Source organism: Caretta caretta, chromosome 7 (assembly GCF_965140235.1).
Source record: "Caretta caretta isolate rCarCar2 chromosome 7, rCarCar1.hap1, whole genome shotgun sequence".
In the NCBI taxonomy this organism is placed as follows: Eukaryota; Metazoa; Chordata; order Testudines; family Cheloniidae; genus Caretta; species Caretta caretta.
The window spans coordinates 38,082,918-38,106,392 of record NC_134212.1 but is presented as its reverse complement, the minus strand read 5'-3'; the positions used below and the strand labels follow the sequence as shown (position 1 = coordinate 38,106,392).

Genomic DNA, 23,475 nt, shown 5'->3' with positions numbered 1-23,475 from the left:
AGACGGATTCATTATAAAATCGACCTAATGTGGCTAAATTCGACCTAACCCTGTAGTGTTGACCAGGGCTTAATATCATTGTCCATCCCCCCAGGTTAAGTGATCTTGAGGTTCATGCAGAGCATACTAGAGATGCAAATTGGCACAGCTGAAAAATACAGTAGGGTGAACTCTGCTTTGGAAAAAACTGCCAGCTAAAAAAAATGTTTTTAAAAGGACAGTTTCTCATAAGTGATGAATGCAGATTTAAAATAAGGTTTGTGAGCCTTAGAATCTGAGTTGGTGAATGAATCAGACCAAAAGAAATCACACAGACATGATGATATACATGGAAATATTAAATAACAGTAAAAGCTGATGTAAAAATGTTCTATACTAATGGAACCAAGTCGGTTGCTAACCAGGAAGCACTAGGGAAATTAGGTGTCTTTATGTATGGAAAGGATTCTAGAAAAAGTGAACCTGGAGCTGTTTCATGAGTAAACAGGAAACAAAAGACAGAACAGAGAGTGGAAGGAGTTTGGGACCAAATGTGAGAATAGAAGTATCCTAATTCTCTTTGTGGACCAATAAAAGAGCAAATGCTGAGGTAAAATTAGTCATTTTAATAATTTGATCCAGAGGAACAGAGTTTAGAGTATTAGCTCTTTTTTGTATTTTTGCTAACCTGCCTGACATATGCTTCACCTAGTGAAGTTGCCTTTGTAAACTGTTTTTGCCACAATGATCACAGTGAACGCTAAAATCATGGAATAACCTCCTTCCTTCTAGATTACCAAAATTGAAAATGAAATTTGAAGAACAAAGTTCTCTGAGCTATAAAGTATACAATATGATTTAAATGACTTTTCTTTTCCATACAGCTTAATGCTACCAAATCAGAACTCTTCACTCACACCTGTGGTGGTGTTTCACACTAAATTGGTGCTAATTTGCAACTGGTGTAAATGACCAACCAAGGTGCAAAACAATGGAGAATCTGGCCAGAACTGAAGTCAATAGGCTTATCTTTTATAACTACTGTTATACTTCTTCTGAAAAAAGATGTTGTAGTTTTAAATATGCTTAGTTAGCTAAATTGCCCTGATGAAAAATTGCCACACTGATTTGTAATGAAGGCTGAATTTTCTATATTTTTTTTTAGAGAAAATACACTGGTAAAGGAGCTACTGCAGCCAGATTTATACTCTATAAATAAATCTGTGAATGTGAATACTTATTAATTAAACAAATTTGATCTGAAGCAATTGACACGCAATATGGGGCTCCCTTATGCCATTTTTACAGAGTAAACTTTTCAGAGAAAACCTAAATGCTTTAAAATGTTTTGTATAACATTTTATTCATAATTTCCCACTTGAATCAGATTGTGCTTCCCAGTGTTCTGTTCCTGGTTTCCTTATTTTAGCAGCCTGTGTTCTTCCTCTGTGAACCAATGGGTTAAGAAGCATTGTATTGTGCTCTATGTAAAGTCCACTCACAGGAAAAGAAATGCATACAAAATGGATGATCTAGCCCAAATTTTATATATTTAAAAGTACACACCATGGGAGCGCAAGTTAAAATTACTTCAGCTCTCTCATAACAACTGAAGGTTGGGAGGTTATTGTTCCACTGCTTATTCTTTAAAAACTGCATTTATCTATAAAATACATGGCATATCTCAGTCCTGAGACAACACTGATAATGATTTCACATCTGTACTCCCAAACTTACTTCATTATTGATTACAGAATAATGCACATTGTGTGAAGAAAACCCTACCACTTAACAAATTCACAGCATCCGTCTATATAGAAAGGCGTGTTTCCTATGCATTGATAGCATCTCATAATACATATGTTATGTGTCCAGACTTCAATATTAAAAGGAGGCATTTTCATATTAGTTCATATATGATCTTGCACAAATCCAAAATATGCTACTGATAAAGCATTTTAATGTTACATAGAATTGTAAGTTCTTTGGGATAGTGTGGCCACATGTCCCCCCTGAGTCCTCTTGTGAGCCAATGTGGCACAATGCAGAAGTGGCTCTGTCTCTCTTTCCCTTTTAGTCCCAACAATAGCCCTGCCTACTTTCTCTCAGGAACAACCTATCAAGTTGCTGCTTCTAGTCCAAAGAACATAAAACAAAAGGGTCTTCCACCGCTGTGGTGCTGCCTTACCACCCCATTCACTTGGAGTGCTGGCCTTACAGATTTTCTCCCTGGAAGCTTGGCTCCAACCCAAGTTACAGATCCTCAAGGCTTCTTCCGTCCAGTTCTCTCCCCGCAGTCTGGTTCTCTCTAGGGTGGATCCTTCTTCCCAGTCTTCCTCCAGGCTGTCTGAAAAATAACTGTTGTATGGAACAGCTTTCGTACGAGGAGAGATTAATAAGATTGGGACTTTTCAGCTTCGAAAAGAGACGACTAAGGGGGGGATATGATAGAGGTCTATAAAATCAAGACGGGTATAAAGAAAGTAAATAAGGAAGTGTTATTTACTCCTTCTCATAACACAAGAATGAAATTAATAGGCTGCAGGTTTAAAACAAAAGAAAGTATTTCTTCACACAACACACAGTCAATCTGTGGAACTCCTTGCCAGAGAATGTTGTGAAGGCCAAGACTATAACAGGGTTCAAAAAAGAACTAGATAATTTAATGGAGGATAGGTCCATCAATAGCTATTAGCCAGGATGGGCAGGGATGGTGTCCCTAGCCTCTGTTTGCCAGAAGCAGAGAATGGGCGACAGCGGATGGATCACTTGATGATTATCTGTTCTGTTCATTCCCTCTGAAGCACTTGGCATTGGCCACTGTTGGAAGACAGGATACTGGGCTAGATGGCCTTTGATCTGACCCAGTATGGCTGTTCTTATGTCTGTGAGCTGGCCTTTTACCTTAAAGCACCAGCCAGCAACTGGAAAATACCATCTTTTTGCTCTGTATTCATACAGCACCTAGCACAATGGGATTGTAGTCTATGAGTGGGGCTTATAGGCACTACCACAATACCAATAATATATTATAATATTACATGTGGGAAATTAGGATAGTTCTGGCTTTTTGAAGCACTAATATTACTATTTATGGGGCAGCAACTGCGTGCTAGGTGCATTACAGAGAAGTATGAAGTGTAGATCCCTGTGCTGATGAACATACAATTAGTGTCTGATGAAGATTAAAGTCCTAGAGTCCAGCAGCAACATCCCGCCAAACAATCTTTTTTGCATAAGTTCAACTTTATAAGTAACAAATAATTCCTTAGTAGAGAGTATTTACGGCCTAAATGAGAGAGACAAGTATTCGGCTGCTTTATGTGTTATTCCTGTTCCAATGTCATTTTTCCTCCATTCTGATCCAACCAGCTATTTAAATTCATCAGGATGTCTGTGAATATTTCCTAATGCACTTGAAATATTGGTTAATACTTTCAACTACTTTTTTTGTCGTTTACCACTCTGCCTTAAAAAGTAATGCCTCAGCTATGAATTTTTTTTGTTATTACCTTGTAGACTTTCTGATATAGTTATAATAAAATTCTTGGACCTTGTATTTTGTCTTTATGTAAGATATCATATAGGCCCTTCCAGAAGAGAGACTGTCATGTCAAAAAAGTGAGAAGTGGCTTCTGCATTGACAATAAGGGGTTGCAAGCACACAGTGGGCAGAGGTCCTAACATACTTGAAAAATATTTAACTGAACAATAATGGAGCAATGCCAAATACTAAAAGTTACCAAAGATAATTTTAATTGTTGTAGATATAATGGTGTTCAATGACATCTGTTTTGGAACAAAAAGGTTATTTCCTGCAAATTATTGAAATATTTTTCTCCTAAAATAGCTCCTGAGTCACTGTTAAAGATACTTAGTATCTCCTGGTGGCTAGTGGAGACTGAAAACTGGCTAATAACTTTATTTTTAAGAAAGGTGCTTAAGATACAATATAAAAGGGTTATTTATTATAAAATCCATAGCGAGACAACCCATATGTGCAGCCGAGAAGCCAATGGGACTCTTGTGTGGGTAAAACAAGAAGAATTTTATCTAATATCTATTTCAGACTGGATACCCTGACCAAAGTTTAATGTCTTGTACTGCAGTAAAACAAACGTCAATGATCTGTACAGAATAAAAATGGTGATTGTTTACTCAGCTAAATATGTAAGATAAGAATATCTGTCATTGTTGAAGATTCAACCACAAAAATTAATAGAGAATGAGTGAACAATGGAAATTGACTCAGAAATTTGAGGCCTTACTGAATCAAAGGCATGCTGCCCTCTCCACAGGTGCTTGGGGCAGGCACTTGGGGTACCGTGCAAAGCCCTCTGGCTGCCCCTGCATGTAGAAGCTGGATGGGGGACATGGTGCTGCTTCCAGGAGCCGCACAGAGTGGGGCAAGCCCCTAACCCCGCTCCCTGTCTGGAGTGCCGGAGCAGGGCAAACCCCGGACCCCACTCCCCAGTGGGAACTCGAGGGCCAGATTAAAATGTTGGAGGGCCAGATGCGGCCCCGGGCCGTAGTTTGTCCACCCCTGATCTAAGGGCTTAGCACCTGTGTACATTTACACTGAAGTCAACCAAACGTCGTTCTTGGTGGCCCGAACCTGTAAACTAACATGAATAGTCCCATGCTGGACTACTATGTGCATCATGTGCATAAGTGTTTGCAGTATCTGGGCTTGTGCGAGTTGGGATTTGCCTAGATGAGCAAACGAGAACAGCTTGTGTGACGACTGCCATCTTGGCTGACACACCAAGGAGTCAACAAGGGATCTCCAGATCTAAAAGCATGAGCTGCTGCTTCAACTTAACCAAAAGAGTCAAAGGTTTTTAGGTGGAGTTGTCATAGACTCATAACCTCTGTGGACTGTGCACAAAAGAAATCTCATACACACACACCACTGGTTTACACCTGCAGCATGGTGTGCTCAAATTTTAATTTGATGCTGCTTTTCCTGTGATTTTAGTTTTTTTATTGTGGTACAATCCCACAGAGATAATAGTACTAAATGATATAAATGTAGGAATTTTAGAACTATGATTATTCTTTTGCAGCTAATAGTACAGAGTATTCTGATTTTTCTTTGGTTCATCTGCTGTTCTCCAAAATTTGGCAGCGGGTTAGAGGTTGAAAAATTAGGGACACAACTGCAGTACAAACTTAACAGACTCGAATTAAGTTATTTTGGTTGGATAATTATTAAACATGTATGATCTGCTCAATGGTGCCTGTTCTCTGACTGCATAATAATTAAATTTTAGTGTGTATAATTATGTAGAAGATAATTATAAACTAAAATATTAAAAAATAAAGTTTAAAAAAAAGTTTACCTCAATGTGTAAACCTATGGAGAGATTAAAGAACTGTTTTTGTTTTTAAAAAAAAATTGATCTAAAAGCTACAAAAATGTTAGCTAAAAAGCTAACTGCAGGTGGGGATTTCAGCCATAACCCTCCCCTCACTTTTTTTTAACAGAATAACAAAGGCAAATATTTAATTTAATTTTAACAACTCTCTATAGTTTCTACCAGTAGTAGAAAGTGAAGTTGTAATATATCAGCCTGGGAGGCATGGCACAATAATTGAAATGCTGGAAAACATAATCCTTCACGCCATACCATGCCCCATCCCAATTTCAACACTTTCAATGGGATTATTAGGTTACAAGTACATTTATAGAACTGCCATTTAGCTGGACTACAGTATTTTTACATGGGAGATTAGAGTAAAATATGCAAAAGTAGGGATTTTAAAAATAGTATTTCTCATTAATTCTATCATAACAATGTATAAAAACTATAAAACAAGACAAAGGTTACAGGAAATGGGAGCACCAAGAGACTTCAGAGCAGTCCTCCAAAACAAACAGTGAGTGAAAAAAATTAAATCCTTTGTAACAATTATCAGGGAGTAAATGTCATAAAACCGCCTTCTTCACACTCTTACAAAGAGAACTTGATTTTTCTTTTTTAAAAAAAAGAAGTTATTTTGAATCTGTAAACAAAACCCCTTAAAAATCTTTGGGTCAAACCCTGTGAGTCTTAGTTGCTTGGAATGAATAGCAAACTACATTAAGACTGAATAAGGAGCACCACTGTTTTGGCCCTTTCATTATAACATCTTCTAATTATATATGAACTTCCATCAGAGCATACATGAGTATTTGTAGAATGCTTTCAATCTTACCCATTATAGAACTATTAGCTGCATTTTACAGATGACGAAAACAAAACAGAGTTAAGTGACTTACCCAATTACCCACAGGAAGTCTGTGGCACAACCAGAAATAGAACCCAGATCTCTCAGCATCCAGTCCCATGCTTTAAACCAGTGATACTCAGACCTCAGTGGTTCAGGAGCCAAATTAGCAATCAACATTACGCAAAAGAACCACAGTAGTGTGAATTCATTGTTTCATTTACTTTAGTACTATATCTATCTATATATCTATAATTCTCACAGCAAATAAGTTAATAACTTAGTGCAAGCTGATAATTTAACTGGTTAATAACATAGTAAAAGCATCTTGATTGGTTAATAACTTAGGTTAATAATTAAATCACACAGTGTTTTAATATCATGTGCTGCAAAGAGCCACAGGAGACCCATTAAAGAGCTACTTGTGGTATAGCCTGTGGTATAGTCTGAGTATCACTGCTTCAACCATAAGACCATCTGCCTTCTTGATGCTGGCACAGCACTAAGTCCAGATTCCTGCAGTTATTTATTTAAGAATTCTAAACCTTTACAACTGTCAATGTGATCTCAATTTTTAAAAAGACAACACACTACAGTAACAAACCTGTCTCAATTTGACCACACAAAGGACCAAGAAACACTGATAGTTTTAAATGAAGGTCACCATAATAGTAGTGGCATCTTTAAGGATACATTAAAGTGAGATAGAGTGGCCTGGCAGACAGTAGTGTGCAGTGCAGTTTTCACCACATTCTCTTACTACAGTGGATTTTCTAACTCTCCAGATATGGAGTGTGTGAGATGGGCATGGGTGGTCAGACTGGATATATCTTACATGGAGGCAAACAAACAAAAAAAAGCAAAGTTTTAGAGAGCTGAAGATGACATCCATGACAGGAGAACTAGACTCAATGGGTAGTGATCAATGGCTCCATGTCTAGTTGGCAGCTGGTATCAAGTGGAGTGCCCCAAGGGTCGGTCCTTCGGCTGGTTTTGTTCAATATCTTCATAAATGATCTGGAGGATGGTGTGGATTGCACCCTCAGCAAGTTTGCAGATTACACTAAACTGGGAAGAGAGGTAGATACGCTGGAGGGTAGGGATAGGATACAGAGGGACCTAGACAAATTAGAGAAATCTGATGAGGTTCAACAAGGACAAGTGCAGAGTCCTGCACTTAGGACGGAAGAATCCCATGCACCGCTACAGACTAGGGACCAAATGGCTAGGCAGCAGTTCACCAGAAAAGGACCTAGGCGTTACAGTGGACGAGAAGCTGGATATGAGTCAACAGTGTGCCCTTGTTGCCAAGAAGGCCAATGGCATTTTGGGATGTATATGTAGGGTCATTGCCAGCAGATTGAGGGACGTGATCGTTCCCCTCTAGTCTACATTGGTGAGGCCTCATCTGGAGCACTGTGTCCAGTTTTGGGCCCCACACAACAAGAAGGATGTGGAAAAATTGGAGAGAGGCCAGCGGAGGGCAACAAAAATGATTAGGGGTCTGGAACACATGACTTATGAGGAGAGGCTGAGGGAACTGGGATTGTTGAGTCTGCGGAAGAGAAGAATGAGGGGGGATTTGATAGCTGCTTTCAACTACCTGAAAGGGGGTTCCAAAGAGGATGGATCTAGACTGTTCTCAGTGGGAGCTGATGACAGAACAAGGAGTAATGGTCTCAAGTTGCGGTGGGGGAGGTTTAGGTTGGATATTAGGAAAAACTTTTTCACTAGGAGGGTGGTGAAACACTGGAATGCGTTACCTAGGGAGGTGGTGGAATCTCCTTCCTTAGATATTTTTAAGGCCAGGCTTGACAAAGCCCTGGCTGGGATGATTTAGTTGGGGATTGGTCCTGCTTTGAGCAGGGGGTTGGACTAGATGACCTCCTGAGGTCCCTTCCAACCCTGATATTCTATGATTCTATGACCACAATTCTAAAGGGACCGCTGTTGGCTCCAAAAATAAAAGAAAAAGAGAAAAGTCTAGAGGGAGAGGGAACAGAGGAGATACACAGTTCATCATACTGTTATTAGAGATAGACAAAATGGTGTCGTTTCATAAAAATAAAGCCAGGAATGGTTTGAATGTTGATCTCATTTTATTCAAACCCAAAAGTTCAGGGCAGGAGGATCACTTTTAGATAAAATGTTCTTGTTGGTCAGCTCTAAAGATATGTATGCTAAACATATATCATACCTATTTTTATTGCTTCTGCTGGTTCCATGATTACAGATTCCATAGTACAGGAATGTTGACAATATTGGTAGTGTGGTCACCAAAGAGAAAAGTTAAAGTCATAACAAGGACCAGAATCCCATATCAATATTTTAAGGAAATTTGCCCTATTCCATGAAATTCACTCCCTATCTTTATAAAGCTCTAATGCACATCAGATTTCCTTTTAATGGAAACAAATATGAAGAGTATAGAAAAGTCAAAGAAGGAAAGATGGAGTAAATAAACTAGATAAAAACCCTTTTTACAAACATGTTATTTTCTCTGCAGCCAAAAAGTTAGCAATAAAGACAGATTATTTTAAAATATTCCATTATCCATTGTTAACACCAAATAAGCAGATGAAAATTTCAAGTAGAAGGCTATCACAGAAAGGCTACATTATTTTATTTTCTCTGGTCAATATGTGCTTCCAACAACAGCAAGAAGTAATGTGCTTCCAACAACAGCAAAAAGTAATGGATACTATATTGTTATTGTAACACATGCAGCCATACAGTAGCTACTTGACATATTTACTTTAAGATCAGCATATTTTCCATATTCAAAACAGTTCTTTTGACCACTAGATTTATAGTTGGACTGCCAGAGTATAAGACTGTCCTCTAGATACTGAAAGATTGGCTAGATAATTTTTCATCCTTTCCAGAATATAGAGGTTGATACACTGTGATTTGTGCTTTTAAACCTTTGTAATGCACCTAGGGACTTTGTGCATAAACACAACAGAAAAAATCGATATAACTAAATAACTATATTTGTAAATGTTCTATCTCCAATTCAGAAATTGGAGATAGAATATTTACAGATAAAGGAAGAAGTATAAATCTTTCACCTTTATAAGATTTCTAATCTTTTTCAACCCAATTCTAGGAATCACTAGATCACAAGACACAGAGGCTCCTTATTACAGATATAATTCTAAAACTAAGAAATAATATTCAAAGTGATTTCTGACCTAAAATCAAACTATAAAGGCCTGGTTAGTGAAGTCTAGTTCAAAAGTAGTCTAGTTTATTTCAGTGGGACTACTTATTGCATGTGGTACTATTCAGTGCAAGGATATCAAAATCTCCTTTTTAATTATTAAAATCAACAACTGATTTCGACCCAATAAAGAAAGAAATCGCTCCCTCTTTCAACCGTCAAATGGTATTACTGAAGTTTAATATGGACTGTAGTTCTCTTACATGAAAAATGGAAACGCTTCTATAAGGAATATCTTGGAGATACCTACAGCTTTTACATCCTACAAACGTTTGTCAATAGCAAAGTAAAATAGATCTCTCTATGAATGATAGTTACCACCTAATTTCAAAATTAGCGTTGATGACAATGGGTCTCTTCCTGATTCCTTTGAAATTAATGGTATAACTTCAGTGGGAATTGGGCCCAAAATTTCATTCTTATTTATATTATACTTGTGTCTAGAAGCCCCAATATTTACATACACCTAGTATGAGACAGTCTCTGCCACCAAAAATTGTATAATCTAGACAAAAGTTCCAAAAGATGGAGGAGAACAGGGGCACTGAGAGATTAGATGACTTATCCATGACCATTACATTCTTAATATAAAGAATACAAAATATGCATATAAAGTATTAGCCTCCCAGTAGGAAGTGGCTGACCACACAGTTACCAGCTGCCACAAGTAAAAAACCAAGCTTTTGTTGGCAAACCAAGCCAGACAAATTAAAATTAGAAATAAAGTTGTTGGTTTTTTTACAATGAGGGTGATTAATCATAGCAACAAACTACCCAAGGAAATGGTGGGTCTTGATGTCTTGAAATCAAGACTGGGTATCTTTTTAGAATCTATGCTCTAGTAAAACACAAGTTATTGAGCTCAATATAGCAGTAAGCAGGTGAAATTCTGTGGCTTCTGTTGTAGAGGAGGTCAGACTAGATTGTCTGTTGGTCCCTTCTCACCTTAAAATCTATGAATCCATAAAACTACATGCTTATAGAAAAAACTAATTGCTCCTTGTAGTTACTAGGTGACAATGTCCTGACCTCAGAACATAAGCCAATGATAATAAGCACTTCTATGTTTTAAAGTGCTTGTACAAAGGATAAGTTTGTTCTAATGATGAAATACTTGTAACTGAATATTCTGAGAGCTCTGGTGGGTTGATTTCTCTGGAACCAGTCTGAACAGGAGTTGGATATGCCTGCAGTTTGCTCATGCAGTTGAACTAAACCCTGAAAGTTTGTTGTTTTTCTAAGTTGGTTGTATGTGTATAGGGCCCTATACACATAGTTGAAGGTACATATTCCTAATTATATGTGCATAAATGCCAATCCAGTTTGAGGTGGGCTACTGCTCTGTGTGCACAATTTAAAAGATGTATTAGAGCATAAGCTTTCGTGGGTGAATACCCACTTCATCAGATGCATGTAGTGGAAATTTCCAGAGTCAGGTATAAATATGCAAGCAAGAATCAGGTTAGGGATAACAAGGTTAGTTCAATCAGGGAGGATGAGGCCCTCTTCTAGCAGTTGAGGTGTGAACACCAAGGGAGGAGAAACTGCTTTTGTAGCTGGCTAGCCATTCACAGTCTTTGTTTAATCCTGAGCTGATGGTGTCAAATTTGCAAATGAACTGAAGCTCAGCAGTTTCTCTTTGAAGTCTGGTCCTGAAGTTTTTTTGCTGCAGGAGGGCTACCTTTAAATCTGCTATTGTGTGTCCGGGGAGGTTGAAGTGTTCTCCTACAGGTTTTTGTATATTGCCATTCCTAATATCTGATTTGTGTCCATTTATCCTTTTACGTAGGGACTGTCCAGTTTGGCCAATGTACATAGCAGAGGGGCATTGCTGGCACATGATGGTGTATATTACATTGGTGAATGTGCAGGTGAATGAACCGGTGATGGTATAGCTGATCTGGTTAGGTCCTGTGATGGTGTTGCTGGTGTAAATATATGGGCAGAGTTGGCATCAAGGTTTGTTGCAGGGATTGATTCCTGAGTTAGAGTTACTATGGTGCGGTGTGTAGTTGCTGGTGAGAATATACTTCAGGATGGCAGGTTGTCTGTGGGCAAGGACTGGCCTGCCTCCCAAGGCCTCTGAAAGTGAGGGATTGTTGTCCAGGATGGGTTGTAGATCACTGATGATGCATTGGAAAGGTTTTAGCTGAGGACTAAATGTGATGGCCAATGGAGTTCTGTTGGTTTCTTTCTTGGGCTTGTCTTGCAGCAGGAGGCTTCTGGGTACACGTCTGGCTCTGTTGATCTGTTTCCTTATTTCCTCATGTGGGTATCGTAGTTTTGAGAATGCTTGGTGAAGATCTTGTAGGTGTTGGTCTCTGTCTGAGGGGTTGGAGCAAATGCGGTTATACCTCAGCACTTGGCTTTAGACAATGGATCATGTGGTGTGTCCGGGATGGAAGCTGGAGGCATGAACGTAGGCACAGCGGTCGGTGGGTTTTCGGTATAGGGTGGTGTTAACGTGACCATCACTTATTTGCACCGTGGTGTTGAGGAAGTGGACCTCCCGTGTAGATTGGTCCAGGCTGAGGTTGATGGTGGGGTGGAAGCTATTGAAATAGCGGTGGAATTCTTCCAGGGTTTCTTTCCCATGGGTCCAGATGATGATGTCATCAGTGTAGCGTAGGTAGAGAAGGGGCATGAGTGGACGAGAGCTGAGGAAGCGTTGTTCCAGGTCAGCCATAAAAATGTTGGCATATTGTGGGGCCATGCGGGTGCCCATAGCTGTGCCACTGGTCTGGAGGTATATATTGTCACCAAATTTGAAATAATTGTGCATGAGGATAAAATCACAGAGCTCAGCAACCAGTTGTGCTTTGCCGCTTTTACAGATCCAGACTAACATGGCTACCCTTCTGATACTTAATTTAAAAGTTGTGTATACTAATGGCCAGATTTTCAAAAGTGCTCAGCCCCCCCAGCTCCCACTGAGAACATGGTTAATTCTGCTGGTGACACATTAGGCAAAGAAGCATAGGAACTGCTGGGTGCTGAACTCTTTAAAAAATCTGGCCATTTCATTTAGGTGCCTAAATAGTAGCTGAATTATTCTGAAAACATGCCCCTGTATGATTTATGTTAGGTCACTCAGCAAGGTAATGTCAGAGGTAGGAGTGGAACTTGTATGTCCTACCTCCTGCAATAATCTTTCTATTCACACACTGCCTCCTTTGGGAGTATAAATCTGAAAAAAAATGAGCATAAACCATTACTTCGTATATGATTTGACTATAGAACCACAGAGACTACTAATTCATGCAAATGCACCCATTTGTACTGTTACATACCTCCCTACCCTTTCCACATTTGTCTGCTTATTCACTTGTAGCATCTTATCATAATCCTAGATTGTGAGCTCTCTGGTGCAGGAACTGTTTTTATGTGTTGTTTCTATAGTGCCTAGCACAAAGGCCTCTGACCCTTCATTGAGGCCATTTGGCATTAATTCAGCATACAAAATAAAATAATAATATACAGAGGGAAAACAAAAGGAAAATGAGGTAAAAACAAAAGATAGCTATATCACAAATTTTCAAACTAATCCCACTGTCAAAGAATACACTATGACCTGAGGTGACAAAAACAAAAACTCCAGGCAGCACTGGAAAGGGGAAAGAGAAAGTGGATACTGATTGGGAAGCCAGAAAACCTGCATTGTCAGTTACATTTCAGAAAAGATCAGCAGAATTCAGGTTTCAAACTCGAGGTCCACTTCAGAAACTTATGGGCCAAAATATCTCTTCAATTACACTTTTGTAATTTCACTAAGACTAAGGGTTGCATGGGCTGAACTCGCCTCAGAGTGTGGAGGTGGGGTGAGAGGAAAGAGAAGCAACACGTCCTACATACTCCCTAGTTCCTGGATCCCACATTCCCCTCTATGCCATCTCCTTCCCCAGCCCTCTTTATGCCATATTCTCTTTTGTGTCCCGCACCCCATGCCCTACGCGTCTCATGCCTTTGTCTGCCCATCCCCCTCGGTGCCCCGTTTCCCGCCAAGGCTCCAGCGCCCGAGACCAACGGCCCTGACGCTCGCCGCGAGTCGCGCGGCAGGCCCACCACCCAGGGCAGCGGGCAGCGCGGCCCGGCGCCCCGGGCTCTGGGAGGGCCAGCAGCAGGGCAAGGAGGCGGTGCCTGCCGAGCAGGGAGGCGGTGCCCGTCGGGAGGACGGGCCGGGCGGGGGGAGTTTATTCCACTAGAAGGGAATAGTTTCTCCTGCTGAGGCTTGACAGCGTCAGGTCAGTGTGTGAGCTGCTGCGGGGACCATCCCCCTGCGCGGCAGGGGGCTCTCTGGGGGCAGGAAGGGGCTGTGGGGGGCATGAACCGTCAGGGGGCTGCGTCCGTGGGGATCTAAGGGAGAGAGAGGGGTCTCTTTTGGAGTAGAGGTAGGCAGGGGGGCTGTACCCGGGGGAGAGAGAAAGGTCTGTGCCTGTGTGGGGCAGACAGGGGTATTTCCCCTAGCGCAGAAAGGAGGGCTGTGCTCCTGGGGGATCTTTGGGGTGCAGGCAGGAGGCGGGGGTGTGGGGGGGTGGGTGGTGGTAGAGGACTGTTGATGAAGGGGAGGCTTCATGGAGTGCGGGGGTTGTGGGCATGGTGGCGAGGGCTGAGAGAGCCAGGATGGGGCTAATGCCCATGGGGGCTCTCTGAGCAGGGCGCTGTTCCCATAGGGGCTTAGGGAGGAATGAAGAATTTGTTCATGGGAGCTCCAGGGTGAGCTGCGTCCATGGGGGCATCTAGGGGCAGTGAGGTACACAGAAGGCTTTACGTGTGCGTGGTCTATGGAGTTAGCAGCATAGGTGCTGTGTTGCAGAGGTGCGTTGTACTGGAGGGGTTGGATCTCATGTGGGCTATGTAAAGTGGTTTGGGGATAAGCAGAGGGACAGTGTTCATGGTTACTGTATGGGGATGGTGGAATACACATGGGGATGTATGTCCATTGGTGCTACATGTGTGATATTGATGGAGATAGACAGTAAACTGTGCCCATTGGTATTCTGTAATAGTTATAGGTGGCTATGTCCATTGGTACAACATGTGGAGAGGGGAGATGGGAAGGGAGTGTTACTCACTTTGCATACCTGGTAATGAATGAAAAGCATCATTTTCTTTTTGACTTCTCAACCAAGAAAAGTCAGCGAGCCCTGATTTTAGTCATTCCACAGCAGAGATACTATGTTGAAATATATAAAATATATGGGTGGCATGCCCTAGGTTTTCAAGAGCATTTTGTAATTTTCCTGGTGTCATTTCTCTCCAGGGTACTTGGCAGCTGAGGACTGCAAGTTCCTGTAGTGTTGTAACTTTGAGGCAGTATATGCACATGATACAATGCTGTGATAGTATTATTATAACATTATATTATGACATTAGATTGATAACTATGTGTAGCCTTTTGGAGATAAGTGCAGGAAGTTATCAAGAAATAATTAATTTTTATGTACCTTGGACTTCTGATTTAATAGTCTTGTTATATTTAAGTTAACTTAATTAAAAGGATCAATTCTAATTGCCCGGACATTTAAAAGTGAGGGTGTGGACTGATAAATTTTGTTTGTAACCCACTTCCTCCATCTCCAAAAGGGTTGTTTGTCTGGAATATGACACTAATGTTCTGTCTAGTAACCAATGTTCAAAAATATATATTTCCCTAGCAATCAGTCTGTAATAATATGCATAGAGTAACTTTTTAAAGATGATAATAATGCATTATTTGTTAGCTAAAAGGACCCAGTGTGGCCCATGAGGTACACTGGAACTTGTATGACCTGCAGTATTCAGTTTGTCTTTTGCAAATTAGTCTTGTCTGTTGTACCCTGGTTGATATTAGAATTCCCTGTGTGTGGTTATGTTGAACATTTTTAATCTCTTTAGGTCTCACTGAAGATTAATGTGAAAATTACTTAGAGATTTAATTATGAGACTATGAAGAATCATTTTTAAACAATTCTGCACAGTGTAAATATAGACTATTGTCAGTGGGGGAGATATTTGATCAAATGGTTAGACATGGATGTTGAAATTGGCAGCTAAACATCAGAATTATATTTGGCAGGTATTCTTATAGGAGCTGCTGTCAGATTTGAATCTACTCAGACATCAGTTTATTAAAATATTTCATTATTGGTTTACATATTTTATATATTCCTGAGAGTAGCCCTAGTAGACAGCATCCATTCTTTGATAATACCTGATCTGAAAAGTATATGGCCCTGTACCAGATATCAGTGTATCATGAAAAGTTTGTCATAGTATGTTCTTTCCATAAAGAATTATTCTCCTCCTCCAATTTAAGTATCTATTATACATACTGACACCACAACAAACGCCTGTACAATGGTAAAGTTGATCAATACTATAGCTTCAGTTTTTAACTTTTGCTTTATGATACTGACATTGACATTACTGCTGAATCTGAGTTTTTTCTACTTGACTTTTCTTTCAGTTCCTATAGATCAGTTCCTAAATTCAGGCCCAGTTCAATCAATATAAATGTATTTCTATAGCAGTCGGTGCTTGAATGATTTTAACCAACAGTTTAATCAGTAAAGCCAGAAATAGTTTATAAGTAGAAGCAAAACCCATGTTTTGTACAATGCTAGGCAAATAATTCACAGGAAATAATTTACTTAATGATTTTTGCCTCTTTATGTTTTGGAACTGACTGAAAGCACCTTTTGATTTTTTCTGAAGTATTCACTATTAAAAAAAATCAGAATAATTTCACTAGCTATTTCTTGTTCTGTAACTCAGTTGTCAGTAATTAGTTTTGAATATTTGGTATTTGAAATTTGAGTGACTTTAATTACTTTTGGTTGATACATAGGTCACAGGGTTTTCTTTCTGTTCTCAATTGTGGTGAGCATAAACCAGGCTTCCAGTGCAGCTACTCAGGATTGTAAATTTAAAATTCACCTTCTATGAAAATTCTCCAATATTTGCTTAAATTTACTATTTCCACGTGTTTCTGTGCTGAATACTTTTCTAGAGTATTCATGGAAAGCAAACACAAAAAGCATATTAACACAATCTAAATTAACTAGCTTAAAAATCTTAACAAATACTCGCAGGATTCTCCAAGCTAGTTTGTTGAGGCGTCATGGGCACAATGCTTTCCATTTTATTTTCAAACAGTTTATTTTGCTGTGTTGTTATGATATACCCACTAATTTATTTTTAAAGTCAATACTAGACTTATTGAAAGCAGATTGTTCCCCACTGTAATATTATAAGTGATGGTGAATTCTGATAAATCTTTATTTCTTATGCTGATTTTTTTTTCTTTAACAGGAGGTTCTTATTCTTCAGTCATTTTATTGCAACTGTTCTGAATGTTTCTGTTAATTTTCTGTGTATTTTTAAAAAAGCAACAAATCACTAAGTAGTAGAAAATCAGTGTTGTGATTGGTTCTATATAACTATACACCCTGAAATATCATTAAGGGAATACATGCATGTGCTTCCTATTAACAAGACAATTCCTGAGGGCCTTACTCAATCTTCACTATGTTCTTACTCAAGAAAAATCCCTTTGGCTTCAATGGGGGGTTTCGAAGACTGAATGGAAATTGATTTGGATTAACATTAATAAGAATCACAGTAACAGGGTACTGATATTAATTCTTGTACTGACTGATATGCCCTTATTTTTCTTTTAACTGATTGGTTTCAGAGTAGCAACTGTGTTAGTCTGTATTCGCAAAAGAAAAGGAGTACTTGTGGCACCTTAGAGACCAACAAATTTATTTGAGCATAAGCTTTTGTGAGCTACAGCTCACTTCATTGGATGCATTCAGTGGAAAATACAGTGGGGAGATTTATATACATAGAGAACATGAAACAATGGGTGTTACCATACACACTGTAAGGAGAGTGATCACTTAAGGTGAGCTATTACCAGCAGGAGAGTGGGGAGCGGGGGGTGGGGGGGGGGTGGGGGGGAACCTTTTGTAGTGATAATCAAGGTGGGCCATTTCTAGCAGTTGACAAGAACCTCTGAGGAACAGTGAGGGGTGGTGGGGAATAAACATGGGAAAATAGTTTTACTTTGTGTAATAACCCATCCACCCCCAGTCTCTATTCAAGCCTAAGTTAATTGTATCCAGTTTGCAAATTAATTCCAATTCAGCAGTCTGTCGTTGGAGTCTGTTTTTGAAGTTCTTTTGTTGAAGAATTGCAACTTTTTGGTCTGTAATCAAGTGACCAAAGAGATTGAAGTGTTCATAGATACTAAGATCAGCAGGGATCATTATGATCATCTAGTCGGACCTCCTGCACAACGCAGGCCACAGAATCTCACCCACCCACTCCTACGAAAAACCTCTCACCTATGTCTGAGCTACTGAAGTCCTCAAATGGTGGTTTAAAGACTTTATGGAGCAGAGAATCCTCCAGCAAGTGACCCATGCCCCATGCCACAGAGGAAGGCGAAAAACCTCCAGGGCCTCTTGCAATCTGCCCTGAAGGAAAATTCCTTCCCGACCCCAAATACGGCGATCAGTGTTCTCCAACTGGTTTTTGAATGTTAGAATTCTTGACGTCTGATTTGTGTCCATTTATTCTTTTACGTAGAGTCTGTCCAGTTTGACCAATGTACATGGCAGAGGGGCATTGCTGGCACATGATGGCATATATCACATTGGTAGATGGGCAGGTGAACGAGCCTCTGATAGTGTGGCTGATGTGATTAGGCCCTATGCTGGTGTCCCCTGAATAGATATGTGGACACAGTTGGCAACGGGCTTTGTTGCAAGGATAGGTTCCTGGGTTAGTGGTTCTGTTGTGTGGTGTGTGGTTGCTGGTGAGTATTTGCTTCAGGTTGGGGGGCTATCTGTAAGCAAGGACTGGCCTGTCTCCCAAGATCGGTGAGAGTGACGGGTCGTCCTTCAGGATAGGTTGTAGATCCTTGATGATGCGTTGGAGAGGTTTTAGTTGGGGGCTGAAGGTGATGACTAGTGACGTTCTGTTATTTTCTTTGTTGGGCCTGTCCTGTAGTAAGTGACTTCTGGGTACTCTTCTGGCTCTGTCAATCTGTTTCTTCACTTCAGCAGGTGGGTATTGTAGTTGTAAGAATGCTTGATAGAGATCTTGTAGGTGTTTGTCTCTGTCTGAGGGGTTGGAGCAAATGCGGTTATATCGTAGAGCTTGGCTGTAGACGTTGGATCATGTGTTGTAGTCTGGATGAAAGCTGGAGGCATGTAGGTAGGAATAGCGGTCAGAAGGTTTCCGGTATAGGGTGGTATAGATCCATCATGAAGGATCTACAACATATCCTGAAGGACGACCCATCACTCTCACAGATCTTGGGAGACAGGCCAATCCTTGCTTACAAACAGCCCCCCAACCTGAAGCAAATACTCACCAAAACCACACAACAGAAGCACTAACCCAGGAACCTATCCTTGCAACAAAGCCCATTGCCAACTGTGTCCACATATCTATTCAGGGGACACCAGCATAGGGCCTAATCACATCAGCCACACTATCAGAGGCTCGTTCACCTGCCCATCTACCAATGTGATATATGCCATCATGTGCCAGCAATGCCCCTCTGCCATGTACATTGGTCAAACTGGACAGTCTCTATGTAAAAGAATAAATGGACACAAATCAGACATCAAGAATTATAACATTCAAAAACCAGTTAGAGAACACTTCAGTCTCTTTGGTCACTCGATTACAGACCTAAAAGTGGCAATTCTTCAACAAAAATCTTCAAAAACAGACTCCAACGAGAGACTGCTGAATTGGAATTAATTTGCAAACTGGATACAATTAACTTAGGCTTGAATAGAGACTGGGGGTGGATGGGTCATTATACAAAGTAAAACTATTTCCCCATGTTTATTACCCCCCACTCCCCACTGTTCCTCAGAGGTTCTTGTCAACTGCTGGAAATGGCCCACCTTGATTATCACTACAAAAGGTTCCCCCCCCCCCACTCTCCTGCTGGTAATAGCTCACCTTAAGTGATCACTCTCCTTACAGTGTGTATGGTAACACCCATTGTTTCATGTTCTCTATGTATATAAATCTCCCCACTGTATTTTCCACTGAATGCATCGGATGAAGTGAGCTGTAGCTCACAAAAGCTTATTCTCAAATAAATTTGTTGGTCTCTAAGGTGCCACAAGTACTCCTTTTCTTTTGTGAATACAGACTAACACGGTTGCTACTCTGAAACCAATCAGTTATGATGTATGAACACTTCAATCTCTTTGGTCACTTGATTACAGACCTAAAAGTTGCAATTCTCAACAAAAGAACTTTAAAAACAGACTCCAACGAGAGACTGCTGAATTGGAATTAATTTGCAAACTGGATACAATTAACTTAGGCTTGAATAGAGGAGACTGGGAGTGGATGGGTCATTACACAAAGTAAAACTATTTCCCCATGTTTATTCCCCACCCCACCCCCCATTGTTCCTCAGGCGTTCTTGTCAACTGCTGGAAATGGCCCACCTTGATTATCACTACAAAAGTTTCCCCCCCTGCGCGCCCCCCCACTCCGCCCCCCCGCTGGTAATAGCTCAACTTAAGTGATTACTCTCCTTACAGTGTGTATGGTAACACCCATTGTTTCATGTTCTCTATGTATATAAATCTCCCCACTGTATTTTCCACTGAATGCATCCGATGAAGTGAGCTGTAGCTCACGAAAGCTTATGCTCAAATAAATTTGTTAGTTTCTAAGGTGCCACAAGTACTCCTTTTCTTTTAACTGATTGGGTTTTTTATGAAGCATAGCTGGCCCTTAGACCAGTTGTGCTCCTAGTCAGGTGCCAATAATAATATGGGCATCTATGAGGCTTGTGCTACTGAGTGCACAAGTGTCTTCAAAGGGAGTGGAGTGGGATGGGGATGTGGTCCACTCTCAGCTGATGGAGGGTGGGGGGAAATGCACATGGTACCAATTTAAAGAGTTGCTGAGTTTCCATTGCAGTAAATGGTCCTCCAGAGCCCCGGAATTCCTCCAGGGCTTCTGCTGCAATGGAGTCCCCTTGCATACAACCCACATGCAGAGGCAATCTAGCCCTAACTCTAGTATTTTAACAACAGAGTATTTAGCAAACAATTAGCTACATTTAAGGCCTGATTTGCAGACTTTGCATATGCAAAGCTTTCATGGGAGTTAGGATTGGGCTCATAATCTTTATCTCCCCTCTTCTTCCAGTATGTTCCACAGCCCAGTTATTAACGGATTCCTAAATCCATTAAAAGAACCAAACAAAACAATGATATCCTTCCCCAGATTAAAGTTCTTTAAAGTGAACTACATAGTTATGATTATTAATTGTTTGTTACTTGAATTGCAGTAGTGCCTAATGGCCTGATCAAGGATCAGGGCCCATTGGGTGAGGCATTGTACACACATAGAGGAAAAGACAGTGCCTATTCCAATGATCTTATGTTCTAAAACTCTGAGGCGAGAGCACTAGTAGATACAAACAAACACGGGGAACACAATGAAATGGTGGGATCATTAAGCAGAAACTTGGACTTACAGATGATGCTTTCCATATGTAGCATATTTAGCTTCATTTGTTTGTTTCATTGGCATTGGCTATAATAGCAAAATAACTGCTGTTTAACAAGAGAAGATAAGCAGCTATCTCAAAATCCAGTTCATGAATTTCTGGAATCAACTAACAGGTGATGCTTTGTAGACATGCATAAGCCACCCTCTTCCCTCATGACTAAGCACATCACCTGCATGCCATGCAGTTTGCATATTCAGGACAAAGTCTATGAATTCAAGTCTGTGAATCCCAAAGTCCCATCTAGCTGAACAACAAACTACTAACTTGCTACTCTGCTGGTTGATAATTAGCAATTTTTAAAAACAGAGCTTAGGTACTTATGCGTATGTATGTTCAGGAACAAGTGTATGCTTTGTATATATTAGTACATAAACATTCATGTACACTATGTATGTATAGCTAGACTACAGGATGTACATATTATTTCAGTGTTATGGAATAACATCCTCCGTATGTAGAAATGCTGCATATATAAACCTTTAGTTGTCATTTGTATTAGTAATACTAAATAAGTAATAATTAATTGATTTAATGTAATTGCAATAATAATACCCTGAGAGTTTTAAATAAGAACATTGGGACAGTTTCTTTCCAGACCTCTAATGCAACAACATGAGACCTCAGTGTAAAAACTATTAGACTGTCTGGAAATTTTTTTAAGGTATAAATAGCATTGGAACTATTTCAGATTTTTTGTACTTAACACTGTTTTATGGTTTAGGTTTTTTAAAATTTTATTTAACCTTAATAAAACAGAAATATGGGTCAGAATTCATCGGGATAGGTTACAGTTTAAATCACACAGTACAGCCCATGCTGTAAATAAATATAGTTCATGCTTCAAGAGAATGTGGAGGGCGTGGGCTGGAGCAGGAGCAGGAGGGATTTGAGGTAATTCACCAAAAGGGCCCTTGCGAAAAGTGCATGGTGCAATGTGCATTCCCCAATTTATGTGGTCAGCTCTGCTTGCTAGAGCAGTGGGTGGGCAGAAGATGAAGCCTTCTCTCATCCTCACCCTGCCCTCTTCTTTTGGAGATGCTATTGTTGTCACTGTTGTGGAGCAGTGGCATTGCTTCCCAGCTGTGTTTTGACTGGCCTTGGCCCAGAAGAACAAGGTGAGAGAGGAAGCCCCTTGCGCCCTCTTCCCTCCCTTCCCCTTCTGTGTCTGGCCAGTGATAGATATCAGCTACACACCACTTCACACAGAAGCATTTTGCGGTTTCCATGAGCAGCATATCTGACACCTTCCCATCACTCTGTAAGAAGTGTCTTATCCTATACATGTTGGAAGGGACAAATGGTGGGATTTTCAAAAGCACGCCGAGGTCACCTAACTCTGCTCCCACTGAATTAAATGGTAAATTAACTTCCATGGAAGTAGAATTAGACCAATACTGGGAGATGTTGGAAATCCCACCCAAAATCATTTTGAAGATGATCATATGCTGGCATTCCAAGCAGAGAGGCATACACATAACCTAATACATGCCACCAAAAGAAAATACAGGCAAGAGTTGCACTATAAGACACACACACACACACACACACACACAAAATCTAAGCATGACATCCTAGCTTCACTGAAGTCAATGGGGGCTTTGCCATTGACATCAGTAGAGCCAAGATTTCACGCTAAGACTAGCTAGGCACTAGAAACTTCTAGAGATTCTCTCCAGCATTTCACATGCATCCAAAACTCCCTTTGAATCCAGTGGGGATTTTGAGTGTGCAGAGAATACCAGATCAAGCCCTCAGTGAGTTCTTATTTGCTCAGCAAGACTACATGGCGAAAGCTAGATAAACATAAATAAATGATATATCAAGGACATTGTTGTAGAAATGCCTTTGAAATAAACAGTGGTATATTTTTCTGTATTATGTTCTGGAGCTAATGTGGTTAGTTCATTATAGTTGTAGTTGAGCTTTAGATTTAAACAAAATGTAAACAATTTTATACAGGTTTTGCAGGTGAGATTATGCTGCTCATTCAAATCAAACTAAAGTCATACAGACCAGCCGCTAGTGTAATGTTGTCTGCTTATGCCTGGGGAAGAGAATTAGCTTTTCATGCAGTTCTGCAGCTCTTTTGTGATAACAGCATGCGTCCCGTGTGGAATTAAGATGTCTTTCCTCTTTATCATGCATGTGGCTGTGACACATTACAGAGTCCCTCCACTCTAGCGCCCCATTCTTGTTTAACAGGAAACCTCTACTTAATGTTCCCCTACTTTCCCTCCACAAATACCACAATTCTGGACACATTATTTATTTCCCTTTAGGAGAATGAATTCTCACAACTGTCATGGAACAGGCATCTGGAGCAGGTGGGGATAGAGAGGAAGGTTACATACTGAGTCTTGGGCCTTTCAGCTGAAGAGTCCAATTTAATGATTTTGAAGGGAGACTCATAGTCGCTTAAAATAGCCCTGACCAGGATTACAATCTGCTCTTAAACTACTTTACATGACATATAATTACACTGTATTCCATAAAATAGTATTTTGTTTCATAGCATAGTATT

The 23,475-nt window shown here is 40.2% G+C and overlaps 1 protein-coding gene across 2 annotated transcripts in view; it reads left to right on the top strand.

The window, feature by feature from the left end:
• Nucleotides 1-13,559: 13,559 nt before the first annotated feature.
• The window catches only part of PPARG (peroxisome proliferator activated receptor gamma), a 103,170-nt gene continuing 93,254 nt past the window's right edge, over nt 13,560-23,475 (top strand). Inside the window, exon 1 of one of the 2 annotated variants that reach the window (XM_048858628.2) lies at nt 13,560-13,653. The gene's annotated coding sequence lies outside the window, so the exon portion shown is untranslated. The remainder of the gene's footprint in view (nt 13,654-23,475) is intronic. The other variant, XM_075130557.1, reaches the window with a different exon arrangement.